Source organism: Felis catus, chromosome B2, assembly GCF_018350175.1.
Source record: "Felis catus isolate Fca126 chromosome B2, F.catus_Fca126_mat1.0, whole genome shotgun sequence".
NCBI lineage: Eukaryota > Metazoa > Chordata > Mammalia > Carnivora > Felidae > Felis > Felis catus.
The window spans coordinates 41306516-41328090 of record NC_058372.1 but is presented as its reverse complement, the minus strand read 5'-3'; the positions used below and the strand labels follow the sequence as shown (position 1 = coordinate 41328090).

Here is a 21575-nt window from a genome sequence, read left to right as displayed (position 1 = left end):
ATGTTATGCCCAGAATTTGTGATCCCCAAAGGCCACCAGGGAGCCGAGTCCAATGCAAAAGCAAAGAGCCTTTATTCCAGCTAGCTCAAGCTCAATCCCCTACCTGCACCGAGGCAGCGGTGAGATGCTGGGGAGAGAGAGAGCGAGTTTCAAAAGCACAAAGGTTTTATAGGGGTCTAGGGGCAGTTGGTGAGGTAATGGCTGTGGCCTCAGCCGATTGGCTGGGGAAGGGTCGGAGTCCTGTTATGCAGGCGGGCGTGTTTTGATCGGGAAGTTTGAACGGGTGAGCAGGTGAGCGGGAGGTTACTCAAGAGGAGGAGGCATGGTCTGAGGTTTGAGATTTTCCCAGAAAGGGGGCATGTCGGGGACATAGTCACTCAAGGTGGAGGACACAGAACAAGATGGAGTCGGCCGGCATAGGTCCGCTCTTTCAATCAAGGGTGAGTTTTTTTTCCATACCAAGCAACTTTCTGCAGGCTTCAACTGAGTGTCTTACAATTCAATTCATTTCTGACACTAACTACTTGGGGTAAGCGTCAGACTCCATAACTTTAAGAACTTAATCTCCCAAAACTGCCCTTCCTTCAAATATCCACTGAAAAGTTCCAGGTTGCCACCAGCACTTCTGACCAATTGGCTATAACTTGTGAGGGTTCTCACAACTCCCACCTCAGATTCAATAATTTGCTAGAATGGCTCACAGAACTCAAGAAAACACTTTACTATTACTGGCTTATTGTAAGGGATGCAACTCAAGGTCAGCCAAATGGAAGAGACACATAGGACAAGATATGGGGGGAAGGACCATGGAACTTCCTCTTGGCATGCTACCCTCCCAGCACTTTGGTATGTTACCAATCTGGAAGCTTTCCCAGCCCCATCAGTTAGGGGTTCCATTATTTAAGCATGATTGATTAAATCATTGACCATTGGGAATTAACTCGATCTCCAGCTTCTCTCCCCTTCCTGGAGGTGGGGAGTGGAGGATGAGACTGAACGTTCCAACCCTCCAATGAAGCCTTAGTCTTACCAGCAACCAAACCCTTCCCCCCAAGCCATTTACAGTCTCCCAGGCACTAGTCATCTCATTAACATACAAAAGATACTCTAAACACTAAGATGATTACAAGGGTTTTAGAAGTTCTGTGCCAGAAACTGGGGACAAACACTAAATACATACATTTCTTTCTTTCCTTCTTTGGTACAAAACACTAAATATATATATTTCTTTCTTTCTTCTCTTTTTTGGTACAAACCAATGTGAGTTCACTCCTTGGTGAGTCAGAAACTCCACCAGGTTGAGTTGTCACACAAAGTAAACTTTATTTGCAGCACATAGGGAGATCACTGGGAATAGCTTCCAAAGCCAGGACTCTGGGAGCAAGGGTGGATGGGTTTCTTTTATTTAGGGTTAGGATGAATATATGATAAGGGAGCCTTGCCATGATATGTAGAGGTGGGCATAAGGTCATGCATGTACCTTAAGGAAACATGACTATATTGTATTTACCTAACGTTGTATGTTATGTAAATGAGGCTTGTGCTCCTCATTGGGCAGAGATTTTATTTATTTAATTAACTTATTTTAAAGTTTATTTTGAGAGAGCTGGGTGGGGGGGGCAGAGAGAGAAGGAGAGAGAGACTCCCTGATGAGGGATTGTGGGGCAAGTTGAGGGCAAAATACAGGCTAATAATACTCCTTTCTGCCAGGTGGAATATGTATGATATTCCTTGGACACTCCTGGCTATCCAAGAACAAAGGAAAGGAAAGGGGTTTAAGTGCTGGCCATGGTAATGTGGGAAGCTAAGGTAAATGAAAAATTAAATTCCCTTACTGCCTACAGCCCATTGACAAATCCTTGAGAACAGCAGAGTGACCTCCCTCTAGGAACTCAGCTGCCTCAAGGATGATACTTTGTTGGGGGCAAAAGAGAACCTTAGTTTAACATTATCCCAGCCTCAAGGATCCTGTAAGTTATCTCAACTGCCTCAAGATATATGCTGGCAATCATACTCCAAGCTTATGGCTCCCTGATACCCATCTGAAGGGTCTCATGACTGAGATTTTATTAAACGGTAATAAATGGTGTTTCCCTAGCAAGAGCTAGTCCCTCAAGGTCCTGGAAACCTTGCTTCCAAAATGCCTTAGAGACTTACACTATCCCTGACCCCCTCCAACCTGAGGGTATATAATGAGTTACCTGTCAAGACCCCAGGGCAGCTCTTTCTGCCAATGGGTCCTGTCCCTGTGCTTTAATAAAGTCACCTTTTTGCACCAAAGATGTCTTCAAGAATTCATTCTTGGCTGTCGGCTCTGGACCCGCCACCATCACCCCCAAACTTCATCATTTGGCGCCCAACGTGGGGCTTAGAGTCTTTTCATCTGGACTCTGACCCAGCACAAATTTGGTGAGTATACTTTCTCTTTTCCTCCTTTACTCTCATTTCAGGGACTTTTTGAGAAGTATGGTCTTATTGGAACATTTTCATGTCAATTGCTCAGGCTACAGTCCTCTAGCCTGTGGCTGCTCTAACGGGGAGGAGAAAGCCTGCTTCTTGGTTGGAAGTTAGTACCCTGGCCGGAATGGTATTAAGACCCAGAAACTTGATGCCCTCTCTTTATTCCTGTCCTTATACAAAGTTGTCTGTCTTGGGCATGGGACAGCCACCTAAGTGACCAGGACAGCCCATAGAGCAATTTGGAAGGAAAGGGGGCTGTTATCAAGCCATAACTCCCCAGTCAAATACGGACCTGACATTCTTGCTCTTCTTGAGGTTGTACACCTACCTAAGGAGGCAGCCGTGATTCACTTCAAAGGGCATCAAAAGGATATGACCTTAGAATCTAATGGAAACAATTTATCACATCATGCAGCCAAATTGGCAGCACAGAATAAGTAGCAACTAAGTCTAATATCAGTCTTAACCCCAGTGGAGTACATAACTCCAGTCTATTCAGATCAGGAGATCCACATTGCCCAGGAACGAAGCTACGCTAAAAATGTGCAGGACTGGTTTGTTAATAATGAGGGAAAAACCTTTATACCCAAAAATAGTCAATGGAAGGTAATATGGGGTTTACACCAAGGCACCCATTTGGGCAAAGATGCTCTTAGACATTTAATCAGTAATGTATTTGATGGAGAAAATTTAACAGCTACAATAAAACAGGTCTGCCAATACCGTATTATTTGTGCACAGATAAATCTAGAGGGCGCAGTCAGCCTCCCACCACTTTTAAAACCAGTCCAAAGGCGTGGATCATATCTAGGAGAGGACTGGCAACTTGATTTCACACAGATGTGCAAAACGGTTCTACAAAATAGAATGGCTGGGAGCGCCTGGGTGGCTCAGTTGGTTAAGTAAGCATCAGACTTTGGCCCAGATAATGATCTCACAGTTTGTGAGTTTGAGCTCCACGTCAGGCTCTGTGCTGACAGCTCAGAGCCTGGAACCTGCTTCAGATTCTGTTGTCTCCTTGCTCTCTGCCCCTCCCCGCCTTCTTTCTCAAAAATAAATAAACATTAAAAAAAAAAATAGAATGGCTCTAGATGTTTTATCAGTAGCCCAAGGTGACACATGCACTATTATTAAAACAGAATGTTGTGTATATCCTGGACTATCATAAAAACATCTCAGTGTTCTTAAAAGATATGAATACCCAAATTGAGGCTTTACAAAATTCCTCTCTCTTTTTCAATGATTGGTTAAACTCCTGGACTGGAGGATTCTTGTCAACTACCAAAGAACTTTCATTTGGGCTGATCTTCTTAGTTATTCTACTTGTGCTTTGCTGTTTTCTCCCACGTCGTTTTGCTTGGTGCCAAGACTCCATCACTACAATGACTTCTCCACGACAAATGATCCTTACCCACGGAGATACCACCTACTGTCCATGTTGGATTTAGCTGCCTCTGCTTTTCATAACTCCTCCATGTGTTCCCCACCTGATTTATATTGACCCATATAGGTAGGGACAACTCCACCCCAACTCAGCAGGAAGAAATTACAAAAGACGATATTTTCCACTTTCAGCAACCTTAAAGATTTAAGGGTCAAAACTGTTCAAGGGGGATATGATGAGGGAGGTGGGGCAAGTTGAGGGCAAAATACAGGCTAACAGCACCCCCTCCCCAGGTGGAATATGTGTGATATTCCTTGGACACTCCTGGCTATCCAAGAACAAAGGAAAGGAAAGGGGTTTAAGTGCTGGCCATGGTAATATGGGAAGCTAAGGCAAATGAAAAATTAAATTCCCTTACTGCCTACAGCCCATTGACAAATCCTTGAGACCAGTAGAGTGACCTCCCTCTAGGAACTCAGCTGCCTCAAGGATGATACTTTGTTGGGGGCAAAAGGGAACCTTAGTTTAACATTATCCCAGCCTCAAGGATCCTGTAAGTTATCTCAACTGCCCCAAGGTATATGCTGGCAATCATACTCCAAGCTTATGGCTCCCTGATACCCATCTGAAGGGTCTCATGACTGAGATTTTATTAAACGGTAATAAATGGTGTTTCCCTAGCAAGAGCTAGCCCCTCAAGGTCCTGGAAACCTTGCTTCCAAAATGCCTTAGAGACTTACACTATCCCTGACCCCCTCCAACCTGAGGGTATATAATGAGTTACCTGTCAAGACCCCAGGGCAGCTCTTTCTGCCAATGGGTCCTGTCCCTGTGCTTTAATAAAGTCACCTTTTTGCACCAAAGATGTCTTAAGAATTCATTCTTGGCTGTCAGCTCTGGTCTCCCCCATTACCCCAAAACTTCATCCATCCTAAGCAGGCTCCACACTGATAGTGGAGGGCTCTAACTCACGAACCACAAGATCATGACCTGAGCCAAAGTTAAGAGTTGGACATTTAACCAACTGAACCACCTAGGTACCCCCAGAGATTTTAGTATTATAATGAGATAAAGGTAGTTGTTGATCACTCTAGAGGTCATTCTGATAAGGTTTGAAGTGTTGGGGTTCAGAGCTGATGGCCAAGAAGGAATTCTTGAGACATCTTAAGTGCAAAAGAGGTGGTTTTATTAAAGCACGGGGACAGGACCCATGGGCAGAAAGAGTTGCAATTGAGGAATGACTGATTATATAAGATTTTCTATTCTGTGGAGGGGAGCGTGACATCAGGACTCCAGGAAATTGAGTCTATAGGTTTCTGGAGATTGTGTTTTTTCTTGCATATCATTAAAGATGGTTGCAAACTGGTGGAGACTCATGTCCTTCAGAACTATTTGTTTTTCCCTTTCTTTTGTTCTTGGGCAGTTTAGAGTGCCTGAGGAATGTCACACAGATCCCACCTGGGGGTGGGGGGTTGTTGTGGGGTGTTAGCTTATGCTTTGCTCTCAGCTTGTCTTTGGCTCCCTCATTCCAGGGTCCATCTGTGCAGGTAAGAGTCAGGGGTTAAGTTCAAACTGGTCTGGAACAGCTGGAGGTCTTGTCAGGGCAGTCACTCTTCCTCCAGGGGTGGTTTTGCTTTCCCTTTGCCCGAGTTAAGAGATAAACTGGAAAGAAAAGGAAAAAAATGTGGGACAAAGGTTGGTGAGTACAAGCAGGTGAGCAGTAAAGATCAAGTCTTGAGAAGAAGCTGGTGACAATTTCATTTAAATTTATTTTTGTCAACATGTTGCAAACAAAGGAAATCAAATACAAGATAATGCATTATAATTTTACACTTATTTTAATGAAATACATTTATGCTTTCAAACATAAGTATGATTCTTCTGTAAGTACATTGATTGCATTTATTTCTTTTTTTAAATTTTAGTTTCACTAAGGTATAATTGACAAAAAAAAAAATTGTAAGACAGCTCAAGTGTAGTCGTGGTGTTTTGATAAATGTATGTGTTGTGAAGGAATCCTCCCCATCTAGTTAATTAACACATCCATCATCTCCCACATTTATCATTTTTGTGTGTGTGACAACATTCAAGTTTTACTCTCAGCAGATTCCTTTTTTAAAAGGAGATTATTTATTTTTAGTTTTTAGTAAGCTCTCCACCCAACGTGGGGCTCAAACTCACAACCCTGAAATCGAGAGCCACATGCTCTACCGACCGAGCCAACCAGCACCCCCCCCCCCCCAACAAATTTCAATGACACAATATAGTATTATAAACTGTAGTCACCGTGTTTTATATTAGACTCTCGGAACTTAACTCATTTTATAACTGGAAGTTTGTACCTTTTTACTAACTCCCCTTATCTTCTGCCCCCACCCTCCTCACCCCACCCCTGCCTCTGGCCACCACTTTTTTACTCTGTCTCTATAATTTTGATTCCCCCTCACACACACACACACACACACACACACACACACACACACACACACATAAGTGACACTGTGCAGTATTTATCTTTCTCTGGTTTGTTTCACTTAGCATAATGCCCTCACAGTGTATCCATATTGCTGCAAGTGGCAGGACTTCCTTTTTTTCTCGTGGCTGAATATTCCATATATACATAATCACATCTTCTTTATTCATCCATTGATGGACACTTAGGTGGTTTCTATATCTTGGCTACTGTGAATAATGCTGCAGTGAACATGGGGGTGCAGATACCTCTTTGATACTCTGTTTTCATTTCTTTTGGATATATACCCAGATGTAAGATTGCTGGATCATATGGCAGTTCTATTTTTAATTTTTGGAGGACACTTCATGCTGTTTTCCATAGTGGCTATGATGAGGGAGCATGGGGCAAGCTGAGGGCAAAGTACGGGCTAACAGCACCTCCCCCCACCCCCAAGTGGGATATGTGGGATATTCCTCCGACACTCCTGGCTGCTCAAGAACAGGGGAAAGGAAAGAAAGCAAATGGTTGACTGGTAGAAATCATAGGCATGCAGGACAGGAGTCTCCTTCAGTTTACAGATAACTTAGTAAACTGCAAGAAAAAGGCAATCTTATCCGTAGCCTAATCTCCAGAAACCTATAGACTCCATTTCCTGGAGCCCTAATATCACCCTCATCAAGATGTAAGGGGGATTAAGTGCTTGCCATGATGATGTAGGAAACAAAGGCAAATGAAAAATTAAATTCCCTTACTGCCTACAGCCCATTGACGAGTCCTTGAAACAGGCAGAGTGACCCTCCTCTAGGAGCTCAGCTGTCTGTATGATGACACTTTGCTAGGAGCAAAAGGGAATCTTGACTTAACGTCATCCTGACCCCCCAGGATCCTGTAAGTTTAGTTTAACATACAAAAATTCCTTTGGAAACTTCCTTTATCTCAACTGCCCCAAGATATATGCTGGCAATCATACTCCAAGCTTATGGCCCCCTAATATACATCTGAAGGGTCTCATGACTGAGGTTTTACTAAACGGTAATAAATGGTGATTTTCCTAACAACAGCTAGCCTCTCCAGGTCCTGGAAACCTTGCTTCCAAAATACCTTAGGGACTTAAGCCCTCCCAACCTGAGGGTATATAATCAGTTACCTGTCACAACCCCAGTGCAGCTCTTCCTGCCCATGGGTCCTGTCCCTGTGCTTTAATAAAATCACCTTTCTGCACCAAAGACGTCTTCAAGAATTCTTTCTTGGCCTTTGGCTCCGATCCCCACCATCATTCCCAACCCCATCAGCTGCACTAGTTTACATTCCTACCAACAGCGGACAAGAATTCCATTTTCTCCACATTCTCAACACTCGTGATCTCTTGTCTTTTTTGATGATAGTCATTTTAATAGGTGTGAGGTGGTATCTCATTGTGATTTTTTTTTAAGTTTATTTATTTGTTTGTTTTGTGAGGGAGAGCATGTGCACCTGTGCCCACGTGCAGGGAGGGAGGTGCAGAGAAAGAGAATCCCAAGCAGGCTTTGCACTGTCAGCGTGGAGCCTGACTTGGGGCTCAAACTCTCAAACCATGAGATCATGGCCTGAGCCCCAAATCAAGAGTCAGATGCTTAACTGACTGAAGCACCCTGCTGCCCCTTGTTGTAATTTTGATTTACATTTCCCAGATGATTAGTGATACTGAGCAACTTTTCATGTTCCTGTTAACCATTTATTTGTCTTCTTTGGAAAAATGTCTATTTAGTTTCTTTGCCCATTTTTTAATCAAATCATTTTTTGCTATTGAGTTTTATTTGTCCTTATATATTTAGAATATTGATCTCTTATCAGATATATGATTTGTAAGTGTTTTCTCCTATTTTGTAGGTTACTCTTTTCTTTTTTCTTTTATATATTTTTTACTTGAGGGAGAGAGGGAGAGAGAGAGAGAGAGAGAGAGCACACCTAGGCACCCTTGTAGGTTGCCCTTTTCAATTTATTGATTGTTTCCCTTGCTCTGCAGAATCTCTTTAGTTTGATGTAGTCCTGCTTGTTTATTTTAGCTTTTGTTGTCTTTGCTTTTGGTGTCAAATCTAAAAAATCATTGCTAAGACCAATATCTAGGAGCTTGCCCTTACCTCTTCTAAGAGTTTTATGATTTCAAGTCTTCTGTTCAAGTCTTTAATTCATTTTGAATTGATTTTTGTGTATGGTGTGAGATAGGGGTCCAGTTTCATTCTTTTGCATGTGGCTGTCCAATTTTCCCAACACAATTTATTGAAAAGACTCTCCATTCCCAATTGTATATTCTTGGCTCCTGTGAGAAATAAGCTCACCAACCCAATCAAAGGAGGGGTGCGGAGACTCAGAGCACAGTGAAGCAAAGCTTTAATCATTGTTCTTGCAAGAGTGGGTGTGTGATGAACAGATGCACTCGGGGCAGTTACAGCAGACAATTTATCTCCTAGCATGCAAGTCCCTCCCCTGGTTCCTCACTGGCTGAATACTACAGAGGTTACAGCCTTACCCAGAGGTTGCCTATGCCCAGGTAAGGCAAAAAGTAGTCTGACTGGAACAAATTTACATTCCCTGAGGTGATGCAGAGACTTTCAGTCCCTTTTTCCTTTGTTCTTTGGCACATGTTCATTGCAAACACATGAAAATAAGCCCACGAAACAGAGAGGGGAAGAACCAGGAAGTGAAGTGTCCAGGGTTTGGGATTCCATTGTGGGGGATGGTTCGTACATATTTCCAATATGTTGTAAACCTGCTGTTAACTAGACAGCACGGTTTTTATTCGGTATTTCTGAAAATGAATCATCTCCCTTCTCACAGCTCTTTATTGTAAGTCGACTATATATGCATGAGTTTATTTCTGAGGTCTCTGCTGTTCTGTTGATCTAGGTGTCTACTTTAATGGCAATACTGATAAAGAGAACAAAGGCAAAAGAAATGTGGAAAAAATTCAATCGCTTTACAACTTGCAGCCCATTGATAAGTACTTGAGATAGCAGAGTGACCTTCCTTAAGGAGCTCAACTATCTCAATGTTAATACTTTGCTAGAGACAAAAAATAACCTTAGCCTGACATTAGCCTGACCTCCAAGATCCTGTACGTCTTCTTTAACATATAAAAATCCATTTGGAGGGGCGCCCGGGTGGCTCAGTCAGTTAAGTGTCTGACTAGATTTTGGCTCAGGTCATGATGTCATGGTTTGTAAGTTTGAGCCCTGTGTTGGGCTCTATGCTGGCACCGTGGAGCCTGCTTGGGATTCTGTCTCTCTCTGCCCCTCCCCAGCTCTCGTTCTTTCTCTCTCTCTCTCTCAAAGTGAATAAACTTATAAAAAAAAATCCTTTTGGAAACTTCCTTTATGTCTACTGTCCCCCCCCCCCGCCGCCCACCCCATATATGTTAGCAGTCCTCCAAACTTATGGGCCACTGGTATACATCTTAAGGGTCTTGTGACTAATATTTTACTAGACAATAGTAAATAACCTTACCTTAACAGAACTAGCCCCTCAAGGTCCTGGCAACCTTGCTTCTGAATTCCTTAGAGACTTAACGCTATCCCTAACCCCCACTAATTAAAAAGTATATAGTCAGTCACCCCACACAATATGAAGTGCAGCTCTTTCTGCTCATAGGTCCTGTCCTCGTGCCTTAATAAAACCATCTTTTTGCATTGAAGACATCTCAAGAATTCTTTCTTGACTATTCACTCCTGGATTCCAACATTTCATATCAAATACCACACTATTTTGATTACTTACTATAGCTTTGTAATATATTTTGAAATCAAGAAGTGTGATGCCTCTAGCTTTGTTCTATCTCAAGTTTGCTTTGGCTATTTGGTGTCTTTCATGTTTCCATATACATTTTAGGATTGTTTGTTCTATTTCTGTGAAAAATGCCATTGGAATTTTGATAGGGATTGCATTGAATCTGTAGATTGCTTTGGGTAGTATGGACTTTTTTTTTTAATGTTTATTTACTTTGAGAGAGAGAGAGAGAGAGAGAGAGAGAGAGAGAGCACAAGCAGGGGAGGGGCAGAGAGAGAGGGAGACACAGAATCTGAAGCAGACTCCAGGTTCTGAGCTGTTAGCACAGAGCCTGATGCGGGGCTTGAACCCACAACCCATGACATCGTGACCTGAGACGAAGTCGGATGCTTAACTGACTGAGCCACCCGGAGGGGGCGGGGGGCGCCCTTGCTATGTTGTCTCTTAATATAAATCTGTCCTGGGAAGTGTAATTTGAATAAAGCGGTCATATAAGACTTTTGTCCTGGGGCAAAATAAACCTATGGTTCTTATTAGTTTCTTACTTGATCGTGTGCTTGATTTATTGCCCTAATAATATTGTGCCAATTGGTATTTTTGTTACTAAACGCTAAGAATACTAAAAATATAAATACTGTCTCCTCACTTCAAAAGAGGATGATTGGCATAATGCAAAACATAAAAACCCCTAACTGTGCTAGGTTTTTTATTTTCACAAAGAGATGGGAGTCTGGGCTCATTGTTTTCTTCTAAGTAGGCTTCCCGCCCAGTGCAGAGCCCAGCATAGGGCTTGAACTCAAGACCGCAACATCAAGACCTAGATGCTTAACCCACTGAACTATCCAGGTGCCTGCCCCTGGTCTCATTTAAATGAATACCAAAGAATGAGAATAATTATGAAAGAAGCGCCCTCCAGAGGCAGGGAGCATTAAAATCATTTACACTTAGGGGCACCTGGGTGGCTCTGCCTGTCGGTTAAGTATTTAACTCTTGATTTCGCTTCAGGTCATGGTCTCAGAGCCAGAAGATTGAGCCCTGCAAGGCCTGCAAGCCTAGTGTTGGAGCCTGCTTAAGATTCCTCCCCTCCCAGGGCGCCTGGGTGGCTCACTTGGTGGCTCAGTTGGTTGAGCGTCCAACTTCAGCTTAGGTCATGTATCTCGTAGTTCGTGGGTTCAAGCCCCACGTCGGGTTCTGTGCTGACAGCTCAGAGCTTGGAGCCTGCTTTGGATTCTGTGTCTCCCTCTCTCTCTCTCTGCTGTTTCCCTGCTCATGCTCTGTCTCTCTCCTTCAAAAATCAATAAACATTTAAAAAAATTTTTAAAAGGGATGCCCGGGTGGCTCAGTCAGTTGAGCGTCTGACTTCAGCTCAGGTCATGATCTCACAATTCATGGGTTCGAGCCCCATATTAGGCTCTGTGCTGACAGCCCAGATCCTGGAACTTGCTTCAGATTCTGTGTCTCCCTCTCTCTCTGCCCCTTCCCTGCTCACACTCTGTCTCTCTCTGTCTCTCAACAATAAATAAATGTTAAAAAAAAAATTAAAAAAAAAAAAACAGGAGCCAGTATCTTAAAAAATACATACATACATACATACATACATACATACATATTCTTTCCCTCCCTCTCCTCCTCCCCACACGTACAAAAAAATATTAAAAAAAAAAAGAATCGTTTACACTTATAATAGTATGTGGTTACAAAATTAATTATACAATCACATGTGCTAAGAAAACATAGCTCATTTTCTTTTTTTATTAGGGATTTTTTTCCATTTAAATTTTAGTTAACATACAGTGCAATGTTGGTTTCAGAAGTAGAATTCAGTGATTCATCATTTACATACAACACCAAGTGCTCATCACAAGTGCCCTCCTTAATACCCATCACCATCTTGCCACCCTCCCACCTACCTTCCTCCTGACAGGTTCTCTGTCATTAAGAGCCTCTTGTGGTTTGTTTCCCTTTCTTCTCTTCCCCAGCTTCCCATATGTTCATCTGTTTTGTTTCTTAAATTCCACATATGAATGAAATTGTATGATATTTGTCTTTCTCTGATTGACTTATTTCATTTGGCATAATATATTCTATCTCCATCCACATCATTACAAATGGCAAGATTTCATTCTTTTTGATGGCTGAGTAATATTCGATTTAACATGTATCACATCTTCTTTATCCATTCATCAGTCGATGGACATGTAGGCTCTCTCCATAGTTTGACTATTGTTGATAATGTGCTATAAACATTGGGGTGCATGTACCCCCTTGAATCTGTATTTTTTTATTCTTTGGATAAATACCTAATAGTATAATTGCTGGATCATAGGGTAGTTCTATTTTTGTTTTTTTTGAGGAACCTCCATACTGTTCTCCAGAGTGGCTGCACCAGTTTGCATTCCCATAACAATACAGGAGGGTTTCCCTTTCTCCACATCCTCACCAACACCTGTTGTTTCTTGTGTTGTTAATTTTAGCCATTCTGACAGGTGTGAGGTGGTATCTCATTGTGGTTTTGATTTTCTAGAACCTGATCAAATCTTCACAATCCCAGTACCACTAGTGGGTTGGTAACTTAAACTTTCCAATTAATAGAATCTCCATCTCTTTCTATCTAAACAGATTCTTCGTGGCAAAACAACTCATTCAGGTAAATTCTTAGGCCTTTACATTGTCTCCTCCTCCTCCTCTTCTTTCTGATTTGTCTTCTAGAGTGGGAAATGGCTATGTGACCTCCTGGTAAATGGGGAGAGAGAGTCTTAGATCTGCTCTCACAGGGGCTCTGGCACCTCTGGATTCTGAAGCAGTTTTCCTTGTCTGCCTTGCTGATTACTGAGAACCTTGTTGGCAACTACCCTTGAAGTCTGCATGTGATGAAATGTTGGTCTAATTTCTTGGTTCAGTCATGAGTCAGCAGTACCTCCACTGATAACTCAGTCTCATGTTGGTTCCTGTTGGCTCTAAGGATCTCTCTGAGTCTCATCCATGTCCTTGAACCATTTTGGTTCAAGCTGAAACACTGTTCCTCTGAAACACTGTGAGGTCTCAGGAAATTTCAGAGGCCCTCTTTGCCTAGTTAGGGCACATTATCATGTCTACACTTCTATGCATGGCAAGGAAGAGAGGCGAATGGAGATGCAGGTTACCTACCTCTCAAATCCCTCAGAGTTCAAGTTCTTTGACTTACCTCTGACTTCCCCTTTCTTCCCTGACTCAAGGAATTAGAAAAAAAAAATTTATGTTTGTTTATTTTGAGAGAGAGAGGAGAGAGAGAGAATCCCAAGCAGGCTCTGTACCACCAGCACAGAGCCCCACGTGGGGCTGGAACCCACTAACCATAAGGACATGACTTAAACCAAAACCAAGAGTCAGTCACTTAACTGACTGAGCTACCCAGGCATCCCCGACTTAAAGAATCACAAATTTCTTCTGAATCTATTAAGAAAAAGACCTGTCTCAGAGATTTTTCTTTCAAGATGATTGTTTATAAAATTTTTGAATTGAGGCTTTTCAGCTTCTGGGATTTTACCCTGAAAACTTTTCTCTCAAATTATTTTCTTGGCCATGAATTTAAAATAGCAACTTTAGGGGCGCCTGGGTGGCTCAGTCGGTTAAGCGGCCGACTTCGGCTCAGGTCATGATCTTGTGGTCCGTGAGTTCGAGCCCCGCGTCGGGCTCTGTGCTGACAGCTCAGAACCTGGAGCCTGTTTCAGATTCTGTGTCTCCCTCTCTCTGACCCTCCCCCGTTCATGCTCTGTCTCTCTCTGTCTCAAAAATAAATAAATGTAAAAAAAAAAAATTAAAAAAAAATAAAATAGCAACTTTAAAAAGCAAGAGTTGATTAAGATATCAAAACATTCCATTAAGAAAGTAAGAAGGCAAAAAAAAAAAAAAAGTAAGGCAAGCCACTGTATGGAAGAAAACGTGTGATGGAAGAAAACAAAGGATTCGGCAGAATGTATGAAGAACTCTTAAAAATTGATAAGAAAAAGGATAATCCAGTGGGAGAATAGGCAGGAGAATTAAGCAGGCAATTCACACAGGGATATTTGAATGACCGATAAACATATTAGGAGATGCTCCATTTTATTTGTCTTCAGGGACATGGAAATTAACCCAACAATGATATAGTACTTATATCACTTATGTCTACAGGATTCACAGAGGTAATTGAGTAATGACATGGAGAGACGAGAGAAGAGAGATGCCATTGAGAGAAGAGTTGTATTATGTATTGTTTCTAGGAGAAGAGGGGACACATGCCATGCTGGGCCACATGGGGAAGCACCAGGTTTGGTCAGCAGGGAGAAGCAGGAGTGAGAGAAAAGGATAGGCCACAGCCTTTATTGAGGTTTTTGCAAGAAAGGCAAGGCAGGACAAGGTCAACAGTTTAGGATTGGCCAGTTGAATAATGTCAGCTATACGAGTGGTCTCTAGTTGTCTGGCACCTAGCCCTGGATGATTTCGGACAGGGGAAATGTTGGCTTGGTGTGCGCAAGTTAGGTAAAGAGGGGGTTGGGAGGATGGATGTGGGCTTTGTTGAGGGGTTTGTAATGGGTTTTTGCAGGCTCACAAAGCCAGATTGCAGGGGAGACGCAAACTATTTGGCTGTTAGTTTGGCCCTGTGATTAGTGGATGCCAAATAGACAAATACAGAATCTAAGAAAACAGAACAGCACTACCTCTACTAGAAAGGCTAAAAATGAAAAGAAAAACTGAAAGTACCAAGATCCAGCAAGGATGTGGGGAGCAACTGTAAGGCTCATACACTGCTGGTAAATGAAGTTCAAGAATAGGAAAAATTAATCAAGGTACTAGAAGTCAGAATAGTGGTTTCATCTTCTTAGGGGGAGCGTTACTGAAAAAGGAGGGGCACAACAAGAATATTGAATTGGTGAAGTCTTTTTCTTGGGCTTAGTTAACAGAAAACAGATATGAGACACAACAATATACATTTATTATATTGTCTCATGGCTACATGAATTCTTGGGCTTCATGCCACAATTTAGTACACAGGGATTTTGACTATCATACCCATTCCACAAGATTTCTTGCTGGATGTGACATAATAAATATATATTCGATCTCTGCCCTTGTTCCTAAACACAGAGCTCCTAAAATCCATGTCATTTCCTGAGTAATAGGGGTGACAGGAGCATCTTACATAGAGCTCTGAAATCCCTTGGACTTTCCCGGGTGATTGGAATGTCTTTTGTTCAAATGAGGTGGGTCTTGGTGGACTCTTGGAATGGGCCTGTTCACCAGAAAGACCAAGCCATATTTATAGGGTTATAGGGGAGAAGTGTTATAAAGACCTAACCTTGAGCATCATTTCTGAGAAGGTTTAAAAACTTATGTGAAAACATGAGGCAGAAACATCAGAAGTAGAGAAACCAACATTGTGATTTCTAAGTGCATGGAATTTTAGGAGAAAAAGATGACACAGCCTATGACCTGGAACACCAGGCTTACCTGACACCTGGGTATTTCTTCTTCTTTCACCTCATTCTCTAGATTTCTTTCTCAGAAAATGTTTGTGGATAAATCACAGCTGTATCAGGAAAAAAATTTTTTAATGTTTATTTTTGACAGGGAGCGAGCACGCAAGTGTGCGCATGCGCGCGCGCACACACACACACACACACACACACACACACACACACACACACACACAAGTGAGCAGGGGAGGGGCAGAGAGAGATGGAGACACAGAATCTGAATAGGCTCCAGGCTCTGAGCTGTAAGCATAGAGCCTGATGTGGGGCTCAAACTCACGAACCGTGAGATCTTGACCTGAGCAGAAGGCAGACAACCAACTGAGCCACCCAGGTGCTCCAGGAAAAAATGCCTTTAAAGCCACCAACACAGCCTCTTCACTAGTAAACTCTTCACTGGCAGGCAGGACTTTGAAATGAAGAAAGGCCCAGCTTCCCAGTTTTTTATGTCAGGAGCTTTTCAGAAATTAGGAGCTCCTCCTTGCAGATCAGTCTCTGAGTTTTCCTTCTGTGCTTTCAGGGGCCCCTCCTTCCAAAGACACCCACAAATTCTGCTTGAGCATAGGCATACTTTGCTACATGGACCTGACCCTCCCCAACTCCTATAGAGATCCAGTTACCTCTCCTTGAGCCAAAGCCTGCAATCAACTCTTATAAATTAATGGAAAGCCTTTCTGTGTAACCCTGGCCTCACTTAGTGCTCACCTGGAGTACTTAATTAAAACAACGACAACAACAACAACAGTCCCATCCTCTGGAGAGATGAGAGGGATGTCAAGACTGAGTTAGTAATCAATAATGCCCGTGTGATGAAATCTCCATAAAAATCCCTGAACCACAGAGTTTAGAGAGCTTCCAGGTTGGTGAACATATCCATGTGCCAGAAACTTAGCACACGGTGCTCAGGATCCTTCTGGATCTCACTCTATGTGTCATTTGTATCCTTTATAATAAACCAATAAAAGTATTTATCTGGGTTCTGTAAGCTCTTACAGCAAATGATCAAACCTGAGAAGGGGGTCATGGCAATGGCAATGGCAATGACAACTCCCAATTTGTAGCCAAATCAGACAGAACTGGTTCACTGAATAGATGACATCAGACTAACAGGACACACAGAGTATAAAATGGCAAGTACCTTACCTGCTTTAGGAAACACATGAATACCAAAGGTTGGGGAGACTAAAGTACAAAGGCGTTCACTTCATTGAGGTGTTTTGTGGTTTTGCATACAGGTGTCCCCTCCAAGATGAAGGACATGTTGCTTTACTTGTGCTAGCTATCACTAAATGAAAAAACAAAGAAACAACATTCAGGTGACTTGAGAGACAATGTTTACCATACTTAGGTGTGCTGCTCTGACCTCCTTACCTGGTCACCTGAAAAGAAGCCACATCTGAGTGAGACTCAGAGGAAGAGAAGCTTCTCCAGCTGGTCCAGTCTGCAGTGCAACTTGGTCTTTATGATCCCTTTGGTGTGCACTCTTTGTGACAGAGGTACTATATGGAGCCTGGGTCAAGTTCTGACAGGAGAGTCACAGCAGAGGCCCTGTGACCATGACCTTTGACAAGTAACTGTCTCTTTGAGAATCAATTCTCGGCTTGCTGCTGGGCCTTAGACACAGAATTGCCATGGAACTCAAGCTGTTCATCACGAGCTCTGTAGTCCTCCTAAATACGAAGCTGGATATGGATCCATTATCAAATAGAAATGATATATATATATACGGTGATGCTTGAGCAGATCGTGATGACGCGAGTGTCTCACAGGACCCATGCCTGTACTTCTGTATTACCACTATGCTTCCCTGCTTCCGTCACTATGACCTGGTGAGATGTGCCCTGTTATCAGTTGGCTGTGGTGGAAAAGCATCAATATTAGTTTATAGCTGCATTTACCTGATATGCTGACATTAGAAAGAAACAGACTGCAGCACTATTATGGCCCCAAATCAAGGGTGACCCTGGAGGACATTGGGGGTGGGGAGAACTTCAAGAAATACATCTCTGTAGTTTTCCCAAAAGGAGAGATGGCCTGAGGTAAAAATATGCACTGATTCTTGGACAGAGGCTAACGGTTTTGCTAGATGGGGAGTTAGAAGTAATGTTAAAAGGAAGTTTGGAGAGGAAGAGTGTAGATGAAACTCTCAGAAATGTCCCAAATGTGAGAATGTCTGTCAGGCTTTGGTTGCAGACCGCAGATACCACTATCTGCTTTAAGGGAAAAGGGATTTACTCTAAGGTGGCTTCTGCAACATTTGGAAGGGCTAGAGGAATAAATTTTATGTGGAGCTTGTAAGAGCAACTTCCTGCCGCTAGAATCTCACCGGTTCTGCTACAGTTGGGTAAGCTATGGCTGTCACCACAGGAAACTGTCAGATTAGTGAACTGGTAACCACAGATGCAGTTTTTCTGCCATGATCCACAGCAGCAAAGTAGATACTTCACACTCTGCCTCCTCTGCCCTTAACTCAGTTAATTCAGTTTTCAATTCAAGTTTCATGTAAGCGCAAGATTGGCAGAATCTCAATCACGTCTGGAACCCTGACAGCAATAGGATCCAAGACTTTGTTTTAGCTTTCCAGGCTGAGTATAGGAAGGTACACTAGGAGAAGTTTGGAATGTGTGTTGAGCGCACCATTCTACTATAGGGAAAATATTTGTGTCCCAGCTATAGAAGAAGCTCTAAACAATCAGGTAGACAACATGACCTAGTCTGTGAATGGTGTCCAGCCTCCACCCTAGTTACTCCAGAGCTTGCTCTATGAGCTCATGAACAAAGTGGTCTTGGGATGATTGGTTCTGCAAGGGCTCAGCAATAGGGACTTTCCCATGCTAAAACTAACCTGGCTAGTGCCAACTTGGACCCCTTCCAGCATGGAGGGAGCACTAATATGTCCTCACTATAGAAGAAACTTATTTTGGATTTCTGTATATTTCCCTGCCTACTGTACTTTTGCTAACACCACCATCCAAGAAGTTATGGAATGCCTTATATATCAAGCTGACATTCCACACATCACTGCTTTTGACCAAGGGAATTCACAGTGAATGAAGTAGGGCAGTTGGAAGACACAGTTTAACCCTTATGGTACTCCTTTGTCTTTTCATGTATTCCAGCTGGCCTTATACAACGGACCTATTGAAGTCTTCGTTCTTTTGCCATCCAGAAGACAGCAATTCATAATATTAGAGTGCTATTCTATACAATGTGCTGTGTGCTCTGAACGTGAGCAAGTATAATGGAGCTATGTTTCTCATGCCCATAATTCACAAGGGGTGCCTCTTAAAATTAAACTTGCATCAGTGACAGATCACCACAAACGTAGTGGCTCAAACCAACCCATTTGTTATCTTATAGTTCTAGAGGTCAGAAGTCTGAAATGGTTCTCACTGAGCAAAAATCAAATGTCATTGTGGCTATATGACTTTTGGACACCCTAGGGGCAAACCTGTTTTCTTGCCTTTTCCAACTTCTAGAGAGTGCCCACATTCCTTGGTTCACGGCCCCCTTCCATTTTCTTTTTTTTTCTTTTTTCTTTATTGAGTTTTAAATTTAATTCTTTTTTAAATGTTTATTTTTACATTTTTTAATGTTTATGAGAGAGAGAGAGAGAGAGAGACAGAGACAGAGACAGAGAATGAGCGGGGGAGGGGCAGAGAAAGAGGGAGACACAGAAACTGAAGCAGGCTCCAGGCTCTGAGCTGTCAACATAGAGCCCGATGCAAACTCCTGAACCCTGAGATCATTACCTAAGCCGAAGTCAGACACTTAAGTGACTGAGCCACCCAGGTGCCCCAATGTTTATTTATATTTGAGGGAGAGAGACAGAGAGAGCACAAGGGAGGGGCAGAGAGAGAAGGAGACAGAGGATCCGAAGCAGGCTCTGCTCTGTCAGCATAGAGCCCAATGAGGGGCTCAAAACCACGAACCATGAAATCAAGACCTGAGCCAAAGTTGGATGCTTAACTGACTGAGCCATCCAGGAGCCCCTTAAATTTTAGTTTTAATTCCAGTGTAGTTAACATACAGTGTTATATTAGTTTCAGGTGTACAGTATAGTGATTGAACAATTCCATACATCACCCAGTGCTCATCATGACAAGTGCCCTTAGTCCCCATCACCTATTTCACCCATCTCTCCACCCACCTCCCCTCTGGTAATTATCAGTTTGCTCTCCATAATTAGGAGTCTGTGTCTTGGTTTCTCTTTCTCTTTTTTTCTTTGCTTGTTTGTTTTGTTTCTTAAATTCTACATATGTGTCAAATCATATGGTACTTGTCTTTCTTTTGTTTTTTTGATACTTAAGCATATCATTCAAAAATTTGCAGCATTACAAATGTAAATGAGCAGACATTTCATCTGAGGAGGAATGTGGGGCAAAAAAGTAAAGCTGAATGAAAACAAAGTCAGAGAGAATAGGAAGGCAAAAACCAAAACATTTTGACAGCAGAACTAGAACCAACCAATGATTTCTTGTTATGCACACATTCTGAACTCTCCTTTCTGTGCCCTGACTGAATATGAATTTACAGCATCTGTTCTCTTTGATATCATGCAGCAGAAATGGCATGTATCCTGTAACACTGCTGGTGAACAGTAAGAAAAGAAGAAGCTAATGCCACCATACTTACCATTTGGGTATTACCAAAATAGCAGTTCTTATTCCGTAGGCTTATTTATTTATTTATTTATTTATTTATTTATTTATTTATTATTATTTTGTAATTTAAATCCAAGTTAGTTAATATATAGTATAATAATGCTTTCAGGGGGGCGCCTGGGTGGCGCAGTCGGTTAAGCGTCCGACTTCAGCCAGGTCACGATCTGGCGGTCTGTGAGTTCGAGCCCCGCGTCGGGCTCTGGGCTGATGGCTCAGAGCCTGGAGCCTGTTTCCGATTCTGTGTCTCCCTCTCTCTCTGCCCCTCCCCCGTTCATGCTCTGTCTCTCTCTGTCCCAAAAATAAATAAACGTTGAAAAAAATTAAAAAAAAATAATGCTTTCAGGAATAGAAGTTAGTGATTCATCACTTACATATATACTATCCAGTGCTCATCCCAGCAAGTGTTCTCCTTATGTCCCTTGCCCACCCCATCCCCCACCCTACACCCATCCAGCAACCCTCAGTTTGTTCTCTATACTTAAGAGTCTCTTACGGTTTGTCTCCCTCTCTGTTTTTATATTATTTTTGCTTCCCTTCCCTTATATTCATCTGTTTTGTATCTTAAATTCCACACATGAGTGAAGTCATGATATTTGTCTTTCTCTGACTGACTTATTTCACTTAGCATAATACCCTCTAGTTCCATCCATGTTGTTACAAATGGCAAGATTTCTTTTTTTTTTTTTTTGATTGGCAAGTAATATTCCATTGTGTATGTATACCACATCTTTTTTATCCATTCATTAGTCCATGGACATTTGGGCTCTTTCCATACTTTGGCTATTGTTGATAGTGCTGCTATAAACATTGGGGTGCATGTGCCCCTTTGAAACAACACTTTTGTATCCTTTGGGTAAATACCTAGTAGTGCAATTGCTGGGTCATAGGGTAGTTCTACTTTTGGTATTTGTCTTTCTTTGACTTATTTTGCTTAGTATTATATTCTCCAGCTCTATTCATGTCATTGCAAATGGCAAGAGGGAAATAGAAGCAAAAATAAACTATTGGGACTACATCAAAATAAAGAGCTTCTGCACAGCAAAGGAAACAACAAAACTAAAAGGCAGCCTACTGAATGGGAGAAGATATTTGCAAATGATATGTCTGATAAAGAGTTAGTATCAAAAATATATAAAGAACTTATACAACTCAACACCCAAAAAACAAATAATCCAATTAAGAAATGGGCAGAAGATATGAACAGACATTTCTCCAGAGATGACATCCAGATGGTCAACAGTCACATGAAAAGATGCTCAACATCACTCATCATCAGGGAAATGCAAATCAAAACTACAATGAGCTATCACTTCATACCAGTCAGAATGGCTAAAATCAACAACACAAGAAACAACAGG

At 42.2% G+C, this 21575-nt stretch overlaps 1 long non-coding RNA gene across 1 annotated transcript; it reads left to right on the top strand.

The window, feature by feature from the left end:
* Positions 1-2221: 2221 nt before the first annotated feature.
* On the top strand, positions 2222-19054 carry LOC123385376. Its single transcript, XR_006597793.1, has 3 exons — positions 2222-2409; positions 16789-16869; positions 18673-19054. It is a non-coding gene; the product is annotated as an uncharacterized LOC123385376 (long non-coding RNA).
* The last annotated feature ends 2521 nt before the right edge of the window (positions 19055-21575 follow it).